The 22,345-nt window shown below is 44.1% G+C and overlaps 1 pseudogene across 1 annotated transcript; it reads right to left on the bottom strand.

Annotated features, from left to right (window-relative positions):
* Positions 1–12,660: 12,660 nt before the first annotated feature.
* LOC147737746 (uncharacterized) lies at positions 12,661–16,656 on the bottom strand (annotated as a pseudogene). The gene has a single exon (XR_015300882.1). The product of XR_015300882.1 is annotated as an uncharacterized LOC147737746 (transcript).
* Positions 16,657–22,345: the final 5,689 nt, after the last annotated feature.

The following is a 22,345-nucleotide window of genomic DNA, read 5'->3' as shown; positions in this document are numbered from 1 at the left end:
GCCATGGAGGAGTTAAGGCAACCAGGTTATGTGGCCTTTTCCAAACCTGCTGTGCCTGCAGTGCGAGGTAGAGCCTCGGGGGGCTTACAATCTGAATTGCCACCTATTTAGGTTGCTCAGCAAGGGAGATTGAGACGGGTCCCATGACCTTCTGTGTGTATTGCTGAGATTCACCTCTGCTAGAACTCAGTCAGTAGGAGTCAAGAATCCCCACCAGTGGAGCAATTATCAATTCTCCTGTCTTTCCCTCACATAGCACAATCTCAAGATTATAGGGGGTGACTTTAATTGCCACTTAGAGCCACTGTGCATCAGACTGAGCGAGTCCTTAGACGAAGAAGTTAGGCAGTGGGCAATACCTGCTACAACTGTACCCCTCTAATGGCTTTCAACGGGCAAGAAACGCCAGATAAATGTGGCAACCCTGTGTTTAATCGGGCTGGGTCCAAGTCCATAATTGATTATGTTTAGTGGATGCAAAAATGTGGGACTCAGTACTAGATTTTGGTATTTTACCACACCATGATAGCGACCATTATGTCTTGGTATTAGACATGCTAGTGCAAGATGGGAATATACAGGGGAAACACAAGGACCCATTCGATGCTAGATTGCTTCTGTCAACATCACGGAGATGCATCCATTGGGCCAAAATACAGGAGTCCCCTCAATCTATTACCATAATTTGCAACATAATGGGGACTTCCATGGAAGACCTGAGTGCTTGCATGCAGGCAACAAATACAGGAAACAGGTTCAAGGAAGTGGCCGCGATCCACTCATTTTGTGTAGCTGCAGTGAGGAACCTTTTTGATGCGGGGGGAAGGTCCAGAGAGAACAAACAAATTATTCGATCCTAGTATAACGTGCATTGGAGAAAAACAAAATCTATCCTAATAATAGCAATATAATCTAAGGACAAAACTTGGTTCAGAAGTGTTCGAATTATGCATAAGGATGCCACCAAACAGACCAAGACAGGCCCTTAAACAGAAAGATCCAAGCGCATTCTGGAATATAGTCACCATCGGCAATCGGGAAGGGAGAATCAATCTAGAGCCTAGCATTGCGTCCAAAGCATGAAATGATCTCTTTCATTCACTTTATGATGTCCAGGATCCCCCTGAGGTAGTGATGGTGAACAATGCAGACCATCAAACATATGCCTTGAACCAGGTTGGTATAAAGGCTAATGAGGACCTCCCCATGGTTTCTCTTGAGGAAGTATGCAGAGCTATCTTAAGCATGGCCCCTCACAAGGAGCCTGGAATCAATAAGATACCTGGGGACGTGTATCTCTCGGAACCTGATGTCTGGGGCCCCTACTTGCTAGTCATCTTTAATGCTGTTTTGGGTGGTATGCCCGTGGCTTAGACCTGGGCTGCTGCTGAAATTATCCCTGTGTATAAGAAAGGTTCCTCCCTCTATCGGGGAATTACAGGCCCATTAGCCTCATAGATGTGATAAAGAAGGTTGTCTCAAGGGTCCCTCTAGAATGGCTAAGGAGTGGATAAAGAACCATGATGCTCTTAGCTCTATACAAACAGCCTTTAGAAACCGAGCTTTTACCATTGAGCAGGTATTCTGCCTCAACTCCTCTACTGGAAATCGGTGGTGCTGGAGGGTGGCAGTCTGTGTCTGATCTTCGTAGATCTAAAATCAGCTTGTGACTTAGTTACGAGAACCAAACTCTGGTCTGTTCTATCAAACATGGAGTTCCTACCTACCTAATATCATCATGAGGCTACATGAGAAGAACTATGCGCAGGTTCGATGTGGGAAACTAGGGGAGCTTTCTGAACAATTTCCGGTAACTAGGGGTGTACAACAGGGCTGTGTGTTGGCCCTGATGCTATTTTGTTTGTACATCAATGGGTTGGTGGATACTTTAAATGAGGTCAATGACAACGACATTCCTAGGTTTTGTTCTACCAAAATTCCAGCCCTGATGTTCACTGATGATTCCCTCTTCCTATCAAAATCTCCCATGGGGATTTCAAAGGATACTCAATGGGTTTAACTCATTTTGCATCGAGCGGGGTCTTGAGATTAACGATGCCAAGACGAAATTTATGGTTTCAATTCCATGCATTCCACCAGAACCAACCCCGTGCTGAATGGAATTCTACTGGAGAAGGCTGGCATTTTTGAGGATTACTCTCAATGAGCACAGAGTAGGGGAGGCCTGGCTAAGGTCTATAGTTCTTCATTCTCTAAGCTTCTTAACCCTCATGGAAATATACAAAACCCAATCCATTGGAGCCATAACTTACGAGGCAGAGCTAAGGGGACACAAGTTTGGTAAAGACATTGTATTGGTAGAAAATAAATTCATGGGGGATTTATTGATGCTTCCCCCTAGCACCCACTGACTCCGCTCCAACTAGATCCTGAGCTGTGCCCCATTTCAGAGACCATTGCCTTAAGGCTTCTCCTCTTCAGGAGGAGAATTTGGTCGACTCCAGAGCAGATCCCATACTAGGGGTCAAAAGCCTACCCTGGTTTTCTCCTCTTAGGAACACCCTGAGTTTCTTTATGGGATGACCCTCTAACCTACCTGGCAATTTCCAAGAAGACACTTGTGGATTGCTTCAGGGCTTCCTGACTATCCTCTTTTAAGAAGGGCCCAACAAAGGTTATTCTGACGAGGAATTTCCTACAGATTAAATACATTGAAAGATATGAAACTTTCTTACATGAGATCCAGTCAGTACTAGCCTGGAAGTTGTATTGCAGTTCAGGCATCACTCGCTCCCCCTACGGACATTTACTAGTGCCTGGTTGAGGGAATTCGATATGAATTGTCCCTCCTGTGGAACAGCAGACGAAACTGACGCACATGTACTTTACCTTGTCCAGCATATAAAAGAGTTAGACATATGTAGATAGTACAGATCTGCAGGAACTTAGGGATCTCTAACCACCTGGAGACCCTCAGATACAGAAATACAATTTCAACCATGCAATAGATTTGCGGTATCTAGATTCCTCTTTTTCAAATGGTGTTTTAGGAAAAGGTTCCTAGAATAAGGGATGGACAATTTATATTGACTAGAAAAGAGGGCTTCTCGGGTGAAGAAGACTAGGCTTATGCTGACTTGGCATTTGATTTTGATATTACGTGCAGGGGGCCTAGATAGTAATTAAGTCTATCTTAAGACTTATTTTTAATAAATTAGCTTTTTAATTCAATTCAGACCTTAACGGGTGTATATTTCGGCGCGCCAAAGGCAATCCTGTCTGCGCCCTTAGCGCGTCCAGCGCCAGAACACCAGGCCGAACTGGGTCCCATATATATCGTAGGCAAAAACAGCTCAAACTGCGAGGAAACAACTGCACATCCCACAACATACTCCCTCAGCACCTGGGTGGGGCCGAGGCTCGCTGCACAGACTGCTCCTTTTGTATTAACCCTGATGGCTGCTTGACCCCTATGTTTACAAACATGTCAGGAAAAGGGTGGGACGATAATGTGCCTGTAAACCAAAGAAACAGAGAAAATGGCTGCAGGGAAAAAGTCACGCACAGGACCATAAATGGCAACAGCTATGGCATCTGCCAAGTGTCTTTTGCTAAATGCCCGCTCTGTAGTTGAGCATAAACACGAGCTAGAAGATCTAATCCAACTCACTACACCAGACTTAGTCTTTGTGACCGTAACCTGGACAGACATCACAAAAGCGCTAGACTGGAATATTGTCCTACCAGCAGGCTACGCTTTCCTCTCACAAGTTAGGAAGATAAGTAAGGGGGGCATAGCAATCATTTATCGCGACCAATTAAACGTACCGATGCGGCGTTCTCCCACGCCCTCTTAACGATCCTGGAATCATCTACTGATCCCCATTTCCTCACAATCCTTTGGGACTTTAATTACCATCTAGAATCTAAAAATTATTCTGACACCATCAGACTACTGGACAATCTAGAGGCATTTAGCCTTAACCAGCTCATAACCAAACCCACACACCAGGCAGGACATATATTAGTCGGAATTTTCACAAGCAATCCAGATATTACTCTGACCAACCTGTGAGCCTTGCCATGGACAGATCATAAGGCTATTTATTTTAACATCAGAGTTACACAGCCGCATCTCTGTACACAGGCCAAATCAACGAAGGTCCACATCAGGCGCTGGAATAAAGTCAAAGATAGTGACTTTGAGTCGGCCCTTGGCCGTTTCCCTGCTTCACTAGAAACAGTTAACAACGTAGCAGCCCTGCGTTTCATGGCTGGTTACTACCAGCAGCATTATCAGGTGGCACCCAAAAAACTTTTGAAAGTAAAAAGAGCCAAGATATCATCACCCTGGTACACTCCAGAGCTTAAATGCCTAAGAACCAACTACAGGAGAGCTGAGCGCCTTTGGAGACAAGATTACAACGCCACTATGAAATCCACATATAACTGAGTTATTTCTCAATATAAGGAGGCAATCACTGGCACAAAAATCTTTTTTTCACTACCAAAATAAAGGAGGCCGGCAACTCCACAAAGGAACTGTTAAAATCTGTCAACTTGCTAGCTAAGCCGCAACAGGAAAATGCTTTTAAGCCTGATCAAACCTTGTGTGATAAACTCACCGGATATTTTTAAGACAAGGTGCAAGGAATTTACAATGATTTCATAACTGCCACAGGACCTCAGGACACACAAATAAAAATGGGACCTACCCACTGTAGATTATCCCGCTTTCAGCCAATAACCAACGAGGAAACACAAAAACTTTTGCTTTCCATAAAATCCAGTTCCCCTTTGACCCCTGCCCTCCCTCCATTATGCATCAGGTTGCCCACAAGATTTGCGACAATCTTTCCCCCTCTTAGACCAAGTCCTGGAATCTGGCCATTACCCAGAAATCTGGAAAAAAGTATTGATTTCCTTCCTTCTGAAGAAATCCAATCTGGACCCCAATGAACCAAAAAATTATCGTCCCATTGCTGGCCTACCAATTGTGGCCAAAGTCTTGGAAAAACAATTGAATGTAGTGCTGACCGACTATTTGGATGTAAATAATCTGCTGGGTACCTCCCAGCACGGTTTCCGCTCATGCCACTCCACCAAATCTGCCTTAATTCTTGCTACTGAAGAGATTCAAAGGGTGATGGACAAGGGGGGGGGGGGGGACCTATCAGCCGCATTTGACACCAAGAACCATACAGTTCTGGTGCAGCGGCTGAGGGACATAGGGGTAGGGGGAGCCACCTTGGCCCTCCTGCCCTCCTTGGAGAAAAGAGAGCAGAGGCTGTTTTGGGATGGCCTGAAGTAGGACAGCTTTCATCTCACATGTGGTGTTCCACAGGGGTCTCCCCTTTCCCCGACAATGTTCAACCTCTACGTCACACCACTGGCCAACCTTATCAGGAAGCATGGTTTTGTCCTGGTCTCTCATGTTGATGACTCACAACTAGTCATCTCTATCACCAATCAGCCTGCGACTACAGCAGCCAGGTTCCATGTCTGTCTCACGGAGATTATGACCTGGATGAGCCATAGCTTCCTGAAAATGAATACAGACAAGACAGAGGTGATGGAATTTGGCCCGGGCCAGCCCCTGTGGAACAGGTCCTGGTGGCCAACTGAGGCCGGAGAATGCCCCGCCCGGTAAATAAGGTCAGGAACCCAAGGATCATCTTCGAAGACAAACTGAATTTTGGCACCAAGGTAAACAGCCTCACTTCATCCTCCTTTCTCTTATTAAAAACTCTGAGAATATTTTTTTATCTTTAGAGCTTCAAAAGACGGTGATGGTAGCACTTTTTCTATCTAAGTTGTATTATTGTAATGCCCTATTTTTGGGCTGTGACAAATTCCAACTGAGAAAACTAAATTTTCTACAAAATACCGCAGCGAGATTACTCCTGGGCATTCCCAGAGGACAGTCAACCTTTGCCGGAATTAAATCACTTCACTGGCTTCCGGTCAAGCAGCGCGTAGAGTTCAAGTGCCTCAGCCTTGTGCACAAGGCAAAATATGGTGGGGCTGAAGACATCAAAAAACTGTTCCCACCATACATCCCTCCACATACCCTCAGATCTGCCAGCCTGGGCCTCATTAAGATCGCAAAGACCAGACGGGCAAGATGGGGGGCTATGGCAATATCACAATGTGCGGCAAAGCTCTGGAACAAACTGCCACTACCGATGAAGATCCAACCCAACTTACAGCTTTTCAGGAAGTGAAAACCCTGTTGTTTACATCTGCATAGGCCTCCATCAGGCATGGTGCACCATTCCTGTCCACACACTCAGCGCCAAGGCGCCAGGGCGTTCAAGCGCTAGACAAGCATATGAACATAAACATGTGCTTTAAATGGTTGATGAATTTTTATGGTTTTTAAGACCCGAAACAAAGACCAAATAGAATGAATGAATGGAAATAATACATACAACTTGGACGACATAGCGGGCCCTTTAGGAGCAGTTTTTCTAAGGTCCCTCTTATTGGGGTCTCTGGTATTGGGATTTAGTTGGGGGCAGTATTTGCCAATTTTTATTTTATGACAGAATTTTTGTTTTCTCTTTTTACATGTACATTGATATCTGGATGTGATCTATTTCTATGATCTTTTTATGTATGTATAATGTTGCTTGCACTGTGCCCTTATATGGTGCAGCTGAAATAATCCCTGTGTATAAGAAAGGTTCCCCCCTTCTATTGGGGAATTACAGGTGCATTAGCCTCATAGATGTGATACAGAAGGTTGTTTCAAGGGTCACTCTAGAATGGCTACAGAGGTCATAAAGGACAATGATGCTCTTTGCTCTATACAAGCAGACTTTAGAAACCAAACTTCTACCATTGAGCAGGTATTCTGCCTCAACTCCTCTACTGGAAAACAGAGGTGCTGGAGGGTGGCAGTCTGTGTCTGATCTTCATAGATATAAAATAAGCTTGTGACCTAGTTACGAGTATCAAACTCTGGTCTGTCCTATCCAACATTGGGTTCCCACCTACCTCTGTAATATCATCATGAGGATACATGAGAAGAACTATGCTCAGGTTTGATGTGGGAAACTAGGGGAGCTTTCTGAACAATTTCCATTAACTAGGGGTGTACAACAGGGCTTTGTGTTGTCCCCGATGCTATTTTGTTTGTAGATCAATGGGTTGGTGGATACTTTAAATGAGGTCAATGACAACGTTATTCCCAGATTTTGTTCTACCAAAATTCCAACCCTGATGTTCACTGATGATTCCCTCTTCCTATCAAAATCTCCTGTGGGGATTTCAAAGGATACTCAATGGGTTTAACTAATTTTGCATCGAGCGCAGTCTTGAGATTAATGTTGCCAAGACGGAATTTATGGTTTTCAATTCCATGCATTCCACTAGAACCAACCCCGTGCTGAATGGAATTCTACTGGAAATGGCTGCCATTTTTGAGGATTTGAGGATTACAATCAATGAGAACATGGACTGGGCCTTTCACATAGGGAATCAGAGGTTGAAACTAGCAGAGTACAGGTGGCCTGGCTAAGGTTTATAGTTCTTCATTCTCTAAGCCTCTTAACCCTCATGGAAATATACAAAACCCAATCTCTTGGAGCCATTACTTATGAGGCAGAGCTATGGGGACAGGGGTTTGTTAAAGACATTGTATTGGTAGAAAATTAATTCATGGGGGACTTATTGATGCTTCCCCCTAGCACCCCATGACTCTGTTTCAACTAGATCTAGGACTATGCCCCATTTCAGAGACCATTGCTTTAAGACTTCTCTACTGGAGCAGAATTTGGTCGACCCCAGAGTAGACCCCAAACAGACAAGCTAAAAAAAACTGGGAATCCAGGGACAAAACGCCTATCCTTATTGACTCATCTTAGGGATACCCTGACTAGTATAGGACTAGTTTTTGTATGTGATGACCCTCTAACAACCTTCCTGGCAATTTCCAAGAAGAAACTTGTGGATTGCTACAGGGCTTCCAGACTGTCCTCTCTTATGAAGGGCCCAACAGAGGCCATTCTGACGAGGAATTTCCTACAGATTAAAGAAATTTAAAGATATGAGACTTTCTTAGATGAGATCCAGCCAGTACTAGCCTGGAAGTTGTATGTGCAGTTCAGGAATTGCTTGTTCCCCCTGCGCACATTTACTAGTGCCTGGTCGAGGGAATTCGATCGGAATTGTCCCTCCTGTGGAACAGCAGAAGAAACTGAAGCACATGAACTTTATTTTTGTCCAGCATATAAAAGAGTTAGACATATGTGGATAGTACAGATCTGCAGGAACTTAGGGATGTCTAACCACCTAGAGGCCCTCAGATACTGAAATACAATTTCAACCATGCAATATTTATTTATTTATTTATTTTAACGATTTATAGAGCGCCTGGTGACCCGAAGGCATCCCCGCGCTGTAATGATTGAGTTTATCCAGAGGAGAGGGAAGAGAGGGGAGGGGACTTTATTTAGGGAATAGGAGTGTTTTCAATTTTTTTCTAAAGACCAGGTAGCTGGGTTCCAATCTAAGGGTGTGGGGGAGGGAGTTCCATCCGGTGGAAGCCTTCACGGAGAAGCGTCGGCCTCCAATACGTGTCTTTTTATATTTGGGGATGTTGGCCAGATGTTCATTCTCAGACCTAAGGGATCTGGGGGCTTTGCAAGGAGTTACCATGTCCCTAAGGATCGAAGGACCAGCTCCATTAATCAGTTTGTATGCAGTGCACATGGCTTTGAATTCCACCCTTTGGCGCAGTGGTAACCAGTGCAGGGCCTTGATGGCTGGTTTGGCTGACACTCTGGAGGGAAGGTTCATAAGAAGTCGGGCTGCTGCATTCTGTGTTCGTTGCAGTTTGGCCATGGTGGCCTCTGGGGCTCCCAGATAAACCATGTTGCTGTAGTCCAACCGTGACAATATTAGCCCTTGGACTAGGAGTTTTCTGGATGCGGGCGGGAGTAAGGGGAGAATCCTGCGGGTGGTGCGCATAAGCCCAAAACAGATTCCTGCTGTTTTGGCCGCTTGCGTTTTCATTGAAAGCTCGGGTTCAAGCCAGACTCCTAGGGTCTTAATTTCTTGTTTCGGGGTGGGAATTTCCCCGAACACGTCTGGCCAGACCGATGGGGGGATGGTCACCCAATGCTTTCCCATGAGCATAACTTTGGTCTTTGACCCGTTTAATTTGAGAGATGATTCACACATCCAGCTGTGGATTTCCGTGAGGCAGTTTGCCAGATTGTCTGGGTGGTCGTCCAGTTGGGATAGAGAGACGACCAGCTTAGTGTCATCAGCATAACTCACTATTTTAATCCCGAAGTGTGTCACCACATCTTCGAGGGGGGCCATGTAGGCATTAAAAAGCGTAGGGCTTAGAGATGATCCCTGGGGAACCCCGCTCGTAAAGGGGAGGGTGGTCGAATGGTGATTGCCATCCCATACCTGGAACGAGCGCCCAGCAAGGAAGGACTCTATCCACCTGAGCGCCGTCCCGGTGAGCCCTGCTGCCGCCAACCGATGGAGAAGGACACGATGGTTGACTGTGTCGAAGGCTGCACTGAGATCCAGGAGGATCACTGCCACTGACCCTCCTGAATCCCAAATGCGCCTTGCCTCCTCGATGACGGCAAGAAGGGCGGTATCTGTGCCATGGCCCGGGCGAAACCCAGTTTGGGATTGCCGTAAGATGTTATTTGCCTCGAGAAACTGAGACAGTTGTCCAATAATGTTCACAGTATGTAGATTCCTCTTTTTGAAATGGTGTATTTGGAAAAGGTTCCTAGAATAAAGGATGGCTAATTTATATTGACTAGAAAAGAGGGCTTCTCGGGTGAGGGAGACTGGGCTTATGCTGACTTGGCATTTGATTTTGATATTACGTGTAGGAGGCCAAGATAGTAATTAATTCTATCTTAAGACTTATTTTTAATTAATTCGCTTTTGAATTACATTTAGACCTTAACGTGTGTATAGTCGATTTATGTGCTTTTAATGTTTGATGAATTTTTACAGTTTTTAAAACCGAAACAAAAACTGAATGAATGGAAATAATATATACAACTTGGACGACATAGCGGACCGCATAGGAGTAGTTTTTCTAAGGTCTCTCTTATTGAGGTTTTTGTCTCTGGTATTGGGATTTCGTTGGGGGTAGTATTTGCCAATTTTTATTTTATGACTGAATTTTTGTTTTCTCATTTTACATCTACATTAATATCTGTATGTGATCTGGTTTTATGATCTTTTTATGTATGTATAATGTTGTTCGCACTGTGCACTTTTATGGTTCATCGAACCAAAATAAAGTTAATATGATGACGAATTTTGGGATCTTATTAACTCTCTCTATAACACATCAATCAAACGTGAAGGTGGGCGAGTCAATAAAAATTCTTCAAGTAGATAGAGTATAAACCAGAAATATTGTTACCGGAGGTAAGTAACCTTTTCCTATGATGGACTTGGTAGAGGGTTGACACACTGATGAGATGATGTCTACCACCTCCGGTGGCAGCTGCAAGGAGTTCATATGTCCTCTGTGGATCTCCAGGCATGAAGGAGAATGCCTCTGAAATTGGGATGCAGCACCATTCCCTCCGACTGGGAGAGAAGGTCTAGTCTCCATGGCAGCTTGAGAAGGGAACATCTGGAGAAGCGCTGAAGGTCTTCATACCACACTCCCCTTGGCCAATCTAGGGCGATGAGAATTACTTAGAACTGGGTCATAGTGCATCTTCCACAGAACACAAGAAATGAGGGGAAATGTGTAGTGCCCTTGAACGTGTCACCTCAACTGAAACATGTTCCAAAAAGGCAAACAAGTCCACCTGAGGAGTACCCCAGCAGGTGAAGATATCCTAAGCTAATACCCATAGTGGACGCCACTCATAATCGGCAAACCACTCCTGCTGCAGCACTGGGGGAGATTATGATGGAGTCAGACGGGTCTCCCCCGTACTGTAGCCACTGCTCATAGAGGTACCACTGCAGGGTTCAAATGAGCCAAAGAACATGCAGGACTAGGAGAATGCAGAGACCCATCAGACCTGGGAGTCAGAGGACCCTCAGAACTGTGACTCTCCCGGTGTGCTGGAAAGAAGGAACCATTGCAGTCCTCAGAGGTGGAGGAAAGGCCTGGAGCAGAGTGGTATCCAGTACTGACCTTATGAACTGGATTTGTGGGCGTCGGGTGGGATTTCGGCTCATTCATCCAGAACGCCGGTCAAAGAGTAGGGCTACACTTGAATGTAGATATGGAGATACCGCCTCTAGAGATCCAACTTTGATTAGCTAATCATTCAGGTTTGGGAAATAGGTATGACCAACATTCGGAGATGGATTGCAACTACTGCCATCACCTCTGAAATCTTGAGGTGCCGATGTTAACTCAAATGGTAGCACTACAAACTACTACTGCATAGAACCCCCTTCAAAACACAGATACCTCTGATGCAAATGCAGGACCAGGATGTGGTTGATTGGCACCGTACAGTCTACTGGTTTCAATGCCGGTTAGATTAGAGCTAGAGTTTGTCTCTTGAAATTTTCCATTTTGACCTGTAGTGTGGTCGGAAGCAGTGTCAACTGCGCTCTTCGTCCCTGGCCCAGCGTATGAAGAGCCTCGCCTCATGGTCCTTGATGGCCTTCATGTGCTTGCTCTGGCAGGAGTAACAATACCAGTAGTCGTGGTCTGAATCGAGGCACTAGGGGCATATGAAGAGGGGATCTGTTCTAGATCTCAGTCTTTCCCAGTACCTACAGGGTTTGAACCCTGATCTCTAGGGAGGAGACACAATATTCCACTTGTTGGAAAATGCCTGTGGGAAAACATAAGACTCTTTGAGAGAGTAAGCTCTGGACCAGCGCCTTAGGAGTAGGTAAAAGGGTATTGATGACCTTGTGCTGGGATGCTTTGGTGATGTCATCGGATGCTGCTTTTGCTACTGATGCTATGCTAGAGTCTACTACTGGCAATGTGATAGCCTTGAAGATTCCTGATCCAGACTGGCACCTGGGATTATGCTATAAGTGAGGAAGCGTCAGGTAGAAGTATCCATCAGATGAGATCTCTCTTTAGACGCTTGACTCTCACTGGTTCACAAAACCTTCAATGCAAAACATGCTGTGATGGACAGAACTCTGGCGGCATAGATGTGCTGTGCTCAGTCTGGTATTTAACAGCAAGTAACAGTTTCCTTTCCAAGTTCTGGAAGTGACCTCATCCCAAACTACCACTACAAGATGGTTGTGATGATGCACAGCAGCAAGGACTAGGCACTTTGTGAAAATGAACTCAGTGGAATGCATTAGTTTCTACCATCTTTGGCTACTGAAGGTGTTTCCTTTTCTTTCTTGTGATATGAATATTTTATCGGTGATCTCCTTCGTGTATACAAGGCTGGGTTATGAGAGCACAGTATTTGGTGGCTCCAGCAACACAAAAGCAAATTTCAGATGATTCTGAATGCTATGTTATATCTTATTTGTGGGCTAAGAAAGTCTAAAATGCATCAAAAACTTTCACTCTTTGTTCACGAGGCAGCATATGCTTTTTAAGTTCTTGCATTCACCAGCAGAGTTTATAAAATGAGGGTTCCTTTTAGCTTGTAAACACAAACCTGAATATCATTTGTGCTCATTTTCTTCTGAATCCAGATTTCTTTCCAAATGCTGAGGTTGCACGAACTGCATAACAGAGAGTCGATACTTGTGGATTCTAGCTTCTAAGAGCTGGATTTATTTAGTGCTCAATATTTAATCTTTACTTAACCGTCAAACCTTAAGAAACCTCATTAGAAGTAAACATTTCAACATCGTTTTCTCATATCAATAATTTTGCCATCATGCACTAATTCTATCCATGAAACAGTTAGGATTTGGTCAGATGATTCTCCGCAAATAAGAAACTCATAAAATATTTTTACATGCAATTAATCAAACAATTAATTATTTACATAGTCAGTGGTGAGCAGTCCAATCCTCCAAGGATCCAGCTGTTGAATGTCACTCGGGAAATACCCCTATAGTGGGTGAATTTACAGATGCATGTGATGATGGAAATGAGCATCGCTTCTCCCGTGTCAGGTCTTGGGAGGTACATGTGCACTGCAAGCATTAACCCAGAGAGTTTGAGATCACAATGTACTACTTTCACTTCTCATGTTTTTGGACTCTGTCCTCTGGCTGCAGCAGTGAAACCATCAATGTTGCACAAAGCACCTAAAGCCCACAATTAACTATGAATATTCTCCAGTGCCTGCCAGTTAAATCAGTTTGAGTGTGTTGGGTTTATAGGTTTTAGAATTAATCCCTGAAGTTAGCTGAAAATACCCTTGTTAGTCCAAGCCCTGTCCATTAGGTTGATTTTAAAAGTAGCATGAAAAGCTGTGTGTGGATGTTGTTCTTTATAACTACTTTACCAAAGTAAAAAAACAACACTATTTATTTTCTTTTGGTCTGCACTCTGCTAATGTCTTAATGTGTTTCCTGCAACTTCATTTATTTTTCTTATCTGTAGAGAAATGAATTGATCAATCACTGAGTAGACACAATTATTCCACAAATATCTGTGTTGCTTCCATTCTGCTAGTCGGGGTGTCTATCTTCTACTTAACATCCTCCGGCGTTTGATTGCCCCACATAATTGTAACTTTATCATCTTCTGTACTTTGCTGATGGCTTTGTAGGCTTGGTAACCAACTAAAGCTCTTCTCTTACTAACTGGACTTGAATGGTTTCCCCCGGCGTGTGTTTTCTGATGTCTTTTGAACTCTGAAGATTGACTAAAGCTCTTCACACATTTACTGCAATGGTATGATTTTAACCCTGTGTTAGTTTGCCGATGTCTTAGGAGGTATAATAACCAACTAAAGCTCTCATACATTTACTGCAATTGTATGGTTTTCCCATGTGTGTGTTGTCAGATATCCCTGTAGGGCTGGTCATTGACAAAAGCTCTTCACACATTAACTAGAGTTGTATGTTTTATCCCATGTGTGTGTTTGTTGATGCCTTTGGGGGTGTGATAACCAACTAAAGCTCTTCACACATACACTGCAGTCGTATGGTTTTCCCTAGTGTATGTTCAATGATGTTTTTGTAGCTCATATAATTGAGTAAAGAATTTTGCACATTCCCTTCATTTGAATAGCTTTTCCCGTGTGTGTTCGGTGATGTCTTTGCTGCTCTGATAAGTGACTAAAGCTCTTCATACATCCCCTTCACTTGAATGATTTTTACCCTCTGTGTGTTCGTTGATGTCTTTGTAGGTCTGATAACTGACTAAAGCTCTTCAAACATTCACTGCACTTGAATGGTTTTTCCCCTGTGTGTGTTCGTTGATGTCTTTGTAGGTCTGATAATTGATTAAAGCACTTCACACATTCACTGCACTTGAATGGTTTTTCCCCTGTGTGTGTTCGCTGATGTCTGTAGAGGTGTAATAACCAACTAAAGCTTTTTTCACATTTACTGCAATGGTATGGTTTTAACCCTGTGTGTGTTAGCTGATGTGCTTGAAGGTGTGATAACCGACTAAAGCTCTTGACACATTCGCTGCAATGGTATGGCTTTTCCCCTGTGTGTGTTCGCTGATGTCTTTGGAGCTGTGATAACTGTCTAAAGCTCTTCACACATTCACTGCAGTGGTATGGTTTTAACCCTGTGTGTGTTCGCTGATGCACTTGAAGGATTGATAATTGACTAAAACTCTTCACACATTCATTGCAGTGGTATGGCTTTTCCCCTGTGTGTGTTCGCTGATGTCTTTGTAAGATTGATAATTGACCAAAACTCTTTTCACATTCACTGCAGTGGTATGGTTTTTCCCCTGTGTGTGTTTGCCGATGTACTTAGAGGGCTGATAACTGGCTAAAGCTTTTCATACATTCACTGCAATGGTATGGTTTTTCCCCAGTGTGTGTTCGCTGATGTACGCGTAGGATTGATAACTGACTAAAGCTCTTCATACATTCACTGCAATGGTATGGTTTTTCCCCAGTGTGTGTTCGTTGATGTCCGTGTAGGATTGATAACTGCCTAAAGCTCTTCCCACATTCACTGCAACGGTATGGTTTTTCCTCAGAGTGTGTTCGCTGATGTCTTTGCAGGTCTGGTGATCGACTAAACCTCTTCACACATTTACTACACCCGAAAGGCTTTTCCCCAGTGTGTGATCGCTGATGTGTTTGGAGGTGTTTGAACCATCTAAAGCTCTTCTCACATTCGCTGCAGTTGTATGTTTTTTCCCCTGTGTGTGTTTTCTGATGTCTGTAGAGGTGTGATAACTGACTAAAGCACTTCAAACATTCATTGCACTGGTATGGTTTTTCCCCTGTGTGCATTCGTTGATGTCTTTGGAGATCTGATACCTGACTAAAGCTCTTCACACATTCATTGCACTTGAATGGTTTTTCTTCTGTGTGTGTTCGCTGATGTCTTTTCAGGGTCGATAACAGCCTAAACCTCTTCACACACTCACTGCATCTGAATGGCCTTTCTTCTGTGTGTTTTTGCTGATGTGCTTGGAGATGTGATAAACAACTAAAGCCCTTCTCAGATTCGCTGCAGTTGTATGTTTCTTCCCTTGTGTGTGTTTTCTGATGTTTGTAGAGGTGTGATAACTGACTAAAGCTTTTCACGCATTCACAGCAATGGTAAGACTTTCCCTCTGTGTGCTTTCGCTGATGTCTTTGGAGATCTGATAACAGCCTAAAGCTCTTCACACATTCACTGCACCTGAATGGCTTTTCCCCAGTGTGTGTTCGCAGATGTACTTGGAGGTGTGATAACCAACTAAAACTCTTCTCACATTCGCTGCAGTTGTATGTTTTTTCTCCTGCGTGTGTTTTCTGATGTCTGTAGAGATGTGATAACTGACTAAAAGTCTTCAAACATTCACTGCAGTGGTATGGCTTTTCCCCTGTATGCGTTCGCTGATGTCTTTGGAGATCTGATAACTGACTAAAATTCTTCACACATTCATTGCACTCGAATGGTTTTTCCCCTGTGTGCATTCGCTGATGTCTTTTTAGGGTTGATAACAGCCTAAAGCTCTTTACACATTCACTGCATCTGAACAGCTCTTCGCCTGTGTGTGTTTGACGATGGCACTTTAATATGGATGAGAAACTAAAGCTTTTGCTGCATGTGTATGATTCTTCCTTCTTGATTAGTGTCTCTGGGTCGGGTATATATTTGTCTACATCCCATGACTGTGTTTCCTGAAGGGCCAGCATGGTTGATAAAGCACTTGTATTATTCCCACATTTCCTGCATTTGTTGGCATTTACAACATTTGATTTCCAATTTAAAAATAAAGTACAATGGCCACTAAACACTTGCCACACGCATAATATTAGATAGGCTTCCTTGCAAGAGATGTTGTCTTTGGATTGGATAACAGGTTTTGACACTTGTGGGTAAAAATAAATCCTTCCCGTTGGTGCAATAGGGACAGTACTCTAAATGTTAGACAGCAGAACTCCTCTTTCTTTAACACTTTAGTTGTTTGTCTCCACTCTGTTGTGCTCTACACTGGTTGCTGTTGTATAGCCAGGAAGAGTTTACAATACACCTAGAGCATTGAATGATGGTCTGTAATCATTTTAGGAATCAACGCACTGCTGTAACCATGTTATACCGATCCCATGATCACAGCTGAAGGTGGTTTGTCAGTGTTGTGCCTTACTTTTCTAGAGGTCATTTCCTCAGTCCTGTGACGTGGAGGTGCACAGCTCAGACTCTTACGTCCACTGAATTATCCTTCACAGCCTCTTCCGGAATCTGTCAGTTTATGTTCAGGTCTGTCCGTCTCTGACTGCGCTGATGTTTTCCTGAATACTGTAGTTCATTATTTCTGACCATTATTTGTAGATTTACAGAACAATAGCTGTTATTCAAAAGCATTTCATGCTTTCAAAGCTTGTGTTCTGTTGGATGTAAAGAGATTTAAAATTACGAAATGCAAATGTAACACAATATGAATACACAATATTTAACTGGCTTTTAACGACATCTCAACTTCACCATCTTTGAAATTTAGCAAGGATTATTTCACCATACACAGATATTTAAGCAAACAATCTGTTAAACATGTCATATCTTATTAACTTCTGAAAAGGAGGTGAATTACCAGTGCTCACAGAGTAACTTAGTATAGAAAGGGCACTCACGGAGCACCACGTGCTAGAGGTAAAGCTTTAGGTAGATGCACGTGGACAAGATTTCATTTAAACAACAGATTGTGGAAAAAGAGAGATTAGGGTGTACGGTTGTTTATTTAGTTTCAGGAAGTGTACAACAAAGTTGACTCCTCTGGAGGTACATAAGAAAGGTAACTGCATTCACATATTTCAGTGCTTTCCTGTTCACATTATATCAGCTCAAGTACTAACTCTTGTCTTTACCTTGCTGTTCGTTAAGTAATCACTGCCACCATCTCAGCCCACGCCGGTGTTGGTTCAAGAATTTCTGGTTTCTTCTAATCTGAAAGATTGGAACATTATCATGTGATGAGGTAGATATTTTTATTGCTGTAACATCCGTCCATCTCCCTAAAACTAGTTCAACTTGCAGGGCCTGGTTCTGGCCGCACACAATACATACACAAGAGATTCTTTAGTTCTTCCTAAAGTATCTGAAGTTCAGACCTTGTTGCATTTCAAGCCGCAGCTCCTTCCACAGCTCTTGCTGTAAAACCACGAGTGGTTCATTGTAATGCCCGACCCTTACATTGTAAGCGCAGATAAAGCAAACAAACACTGATCTATAATTTAATATTCAATCATAACAGGTAATTAGTCCTTATTATTGAGACTTTATGACAACCAATAATTTATCGGACATATCAGTGCAGCCAGCAGATGTCTGCATATTCATCTTTTTTTTTCTTCCTTTCAGGAGTATCTGACTTAGTGTTGTCTCTTTTGTGCCGAGTAGGCTACTCTTTGGCCGGACGGGGTTTTGGCAGCGCGCGAGGAGGTATCCGTCATCCGCAGCTGAATATAGCATTTCTACCTTAAGGCATTTCTTACATCCAGGTTTAACTTGTTCCCTGTTATTACCCGCCCACAATGTCTGTGTACTCATTTAACAGGTTATTTTTTAGCTGAATCAGGGGAACATACTTGATGCATTCACACAGCAGATGCCAGATAATTGCCTGATAATCATGCGCCCGTTGCTGTCTGTGTAGGATTACAAACTTCATTGCAGAAGCTCACAAGGTACAAACAGATGACATGCACAGGTAGGTGTTTATGAGCTATAGACGGAGGAGGTGCACAGGTAGGTGCTTATGAGGTATAAACTAAGGAGTCGAATATTTAGGTAATTACGATATATAAGTAAAGGTGGTAAACATGTAGGTGATTATGAGGTATAAACAGAGGCGGAGCACAGGTAAGTGCTAATGAGGTATAAAGAGAGGAGGCGCACAGGTATCTGCTTGTGAGGCACAAAGACAGGCAGTGCACAAGTAGGTGGTTATAAGATGTAAATAACGGAGGTGTATAGGTAGGTTCTTATGAGGAGTAAACAGAGGTGCACAGGTAGCTGCTTATGAGGTACAAACAGAAGAGGTGCACACGCAGGTACCTATGAGGTACAAACAGAGGAGAAACACAGGTAGATGCTTATGAGGAATAAACAGGGAATGCGCAGAGGTAGGTGCTTATGAGGTAGAAACAGAGGAGTGTCGGAAGCTGGATCTTTATATAGTACACCAAAAAGAGGTATACTGTACAAAGAGTCCACATATTCCTATAAGTGGACAGGGTTTGCTCTAGCAATCCCAAGATGCTCTTCTCGGGGGTAGTGAGGCCGAGCAGCCTTAGGCTTATCAGAGATCAGTGTTAGACATCTGTAAAATACACATACGATAAATAAACGATACACACAACTCAATAAGGAGATCGTCCAATTTATAAAAATAACAAATACATTTATATATATGTAAGTGGCAGAATCAATATGATCAGGCAAGTACGTTTCGAGATAGAAATTCTTTCAATTTTAAAAAGTCAACACTTCGTCCATTTTCAGAAGCTGCAATGTTATCTTACGGGAGGAAACAAGTATGGGATACAGTAGAGTAATGATACTTATGAGACCAATCTCTTGGACTTAAGGTAAGTATGGGGCAAGGTCCAAGGCAGCGCCAGCAGGTCACCTCCAGTGGCCCTAGGGCAGCAGGGTGCAGTGGCAAAATACAGCGTCCGGTGCCCAATGTTAGTCTATGGGGATCAGTCTGCATGAAAGGAGACTGCAGGTTTGGATTGGGAGGCCAGACGAGCTAAACCAACAGGGGGGCTCAGGCCATACAATGCTGCGGGACATGGAGAAGCCTTCAGTCCTCGTCTCTTTGGGCCACGGGTAACGGGTGCAGAAGTGTCTTTAGGCATCAGGTTTTGCCACAGGGAGCGTCGTGGTAGAGGGGGCCTGCAAGCAGAGGCCGCAAGTGGCATTGATATGCCCACAGAGGTGAAACTCAAGGTGGGCATCGGGTCTGGTGACTGGGTTGGCACTGTCGGCCTACTTCACCCAGGTGCTAGGTGGCTCAGGTATAGCGATGCTTTCCAATGTCGGGTTTTCACGGTCTTGGAGCCTTACAGTTCTTTCTTGGTACCTACAAGGTGCAGGGGAGCAGCTCTGCTGTTCCACAGGAGTTTCTAGTTATTGGCCAAAGTGCTGGCAGTTCTCCCAGGGTTTGGAGACATCACAGCTGCAGGACAAGTTGTGTTTCAGTGCAACTGTCTAATAACAGACAGGTCAGCAGGGTGGCCGCTAAGTCAGTTGCTGGATCTTCTGTTCTTGTTTCTTGCGAGTCTTCACGTCTGTCCGTCTTCTTTTAGGTCGGCAGGATCTGATCTCCTGATGCCAGGGTCTCCCATAAATACGAGATTTAGGGGCGTTAGCGGAGTCTAGGGTAATAGCCATTCAGCTATTGACCCCTGGGGTCCTACACCCCCAATATCACTACTTTCACGAGTTCTTCAGTTGGCCATCACAAAGATGGCAGACTCTGAAAGGTTGTGATCATTTCAGGTAGTCCCCCTGAAGGGTGGTACTAGCCTGGAGGTGAACACGCCAATCCGACTACTAATTTTCCTGCCTTGCTCAAGTGCCAAATGGGCCCTGGTCAAAGGCGGTCAGCATCCTCTCCTGTGAGGGAATCCAGATTGGCATACCAAAGGCGGTTGTCTCTTGGACCTGCCTTGGAATGCTAATCTGTAGGTCATTCTGTGGGAGGGGGTGTAAAAAATCCTCTACCCGGGCAGGATTTGTTTCTGATACCTGAGAGAAAAGGCCTACACCCAAGGGGTCAGAAACTCGTCTGTGGCGGCAGGCTGGCTAAAACCAGTCAGTGAGCCCACTAGTAGGGTCTGGGTTCGCTCATGCAGGGATTATTGGTACAGTTTAATTACTGAAGTACCGCTATTGGTGGCCAGGTCTATCAAAACAGACCAAGGATTTTGTCCTTAAATGCAACATCTGCCAGCAGATGAAGGGCTCCACCTTGGCACGTCCAGCAGAGACATCTCGTTTGATTTAAGACAAGCCCTTGGCATGTGTGTATTGGGATCTGATCTGCCTTGGTCCGAAGATTGGGGACCTGGTCAGAGAAATAAATAGTGTATCTTAATTATAATAATATTTGTAGTAATTTATATGTATTAAACATTGTAATAAATATTTCATTATTTGAAAAATATATAGTTTTTAAATTTACATTTATTTTGTTATTTAGTCTGTTTCTGAAATTATTTTATTTTGTTGAAGTGAATTAGTGACTGGAGTGGTTATAGTACATTTTACCCCTCCACAAACCAACACTTTCCGTACTGTTACACTGACTGGAGTGGGAATAGTAAATTTCACCCCTCTGCAATTCAATACTTTCCCTAAAGCTGTACTGAGTAGAGTGGGAATAGTAACTTTTACCCCTCCCTAATCCAACACTTTCTCTACTGTTGCACTGCGTGGAGTGGGACTAGTACATTTTACCTCCCCTGTGTTCAACAGTATGTCTACTGTTGTATAAATTGGAGTAGGATTGACATATGTATTATTAGTAAAATTTAATAGTTTACTGTAGGAAAGTAGGATCTGCTTCTAAGGTTACCCCCACTTTTTTCCTGGTGCTAAGCTATATTTGACTAGTCTGACTGCGATCCTGCTAATCAGGACCCCATGTTATCTGCTTTCTCCCTAAATTGTCATGTTCAGTACTTAAGTACACCCCACATTGGATACTGGGGTACCCTTATAAGTCCCTAGTACCAGGTTATAGGCACCCCAGATATTATGACACCCATGAGTGTCAGGAAGACACATCACACAGGGTCCATGGTGGCTTGTGTCATCTGTCGACATCCCCATGGTTTCTACATTAACCATGTTGCAATGTATGTTTAAAAGAATGTTTGCTTTTACCAGTGCTTGTATGTTAGACCAACTAACTTTGCCATTGCTCCTTAACATTGGGGGCATCCATTTCTTAGGCCAATTCAAGCTGCCAAATACTTTGTAAACTCCAAGTGGCAGTCGAAAGAGAATGTTCTTTTTCAAAAAGAACCGGTGTACGCTAAAGAAAAACACACATCAGCTTTGTTCCCGGTTCCCAGGGCAACGCACGAGACTGGGGCCAGGGCCGGCTCTAGGCATGTGCAAGCTGTGCACCTGCACAGGGCCACCAAACCCCAGGGGCCACCACGCCAATATATATCCTTAATATATTAATCCTCTGAGAATGGATACATATTTGCGTGGTGGCCCCTGGCAGGGATTTGGCGGCCTCCGGCTCTGTTCCACTTCTAAACTCCCTGACCCCCTCCCCTCTTTACTGGCCTGCACGCTCCCCCCCACCCGGACCCCCTCTTCCGGGCCCCCTACCTACGCTCCCTGCCCAGGGCCACCATGAGCCTAGAGCTGGCCCTGCTGGGGCATGCTGCGGCTAATCTCGTGGCGAAGCAAAGTTGCTAGACATGTTGCTACAACATGCCCGCCTACGCACAACAATTGGCCATAAGTAGCCAGGCCCCACAACACTTATTGCTGTGCTTCATTTCCTTTCGCCGCAATGTCAGCGTGAGGACTTCCCCTACGAAGAAGCCTCCCGCTGCATCATCGCCTTTCACAGAGATCTCCTGAACTAGCGGAGAACTCTTTCAAGCCGGCTCCCGCGAAGGGATTGCATCAAGACAGAGTGCAGGACAAGGAGAAGCTAAGTGCACGTTCCTTGAGTTCGCTTCGCATGCAACATGCACTTGGGGAATGTTTGATGACATTAACTTCTTTTTAACCCACATTTACATTGGATATCCTAGAGTTTAAATGTTTTCCGTTGGGCTTTGGATGTTGACGTTTGGCTTGCTATAAATTAGGGAGAGGACGTGGCCTTACT

This window comes from Lissotriton vulgaris, chromosome 1_1 (assembly GCF_964263255.1).
Source record: "Lissotriton vulgaris chromosome 1_1, aLisVul1.2, whole genome shotgun sequence".
Lineage (NCBI taxonomy): Eukaryota > Metazoa > Chordata > Amphibia > Caudata > Salamandridae > Lissotriton > Lissotriton vulgaris.
The sequence above is the reverse complement of the archived record's forward strand: the minus strand, read 5'-3'. Positions and strand labels throughout refer to the sequence as shown.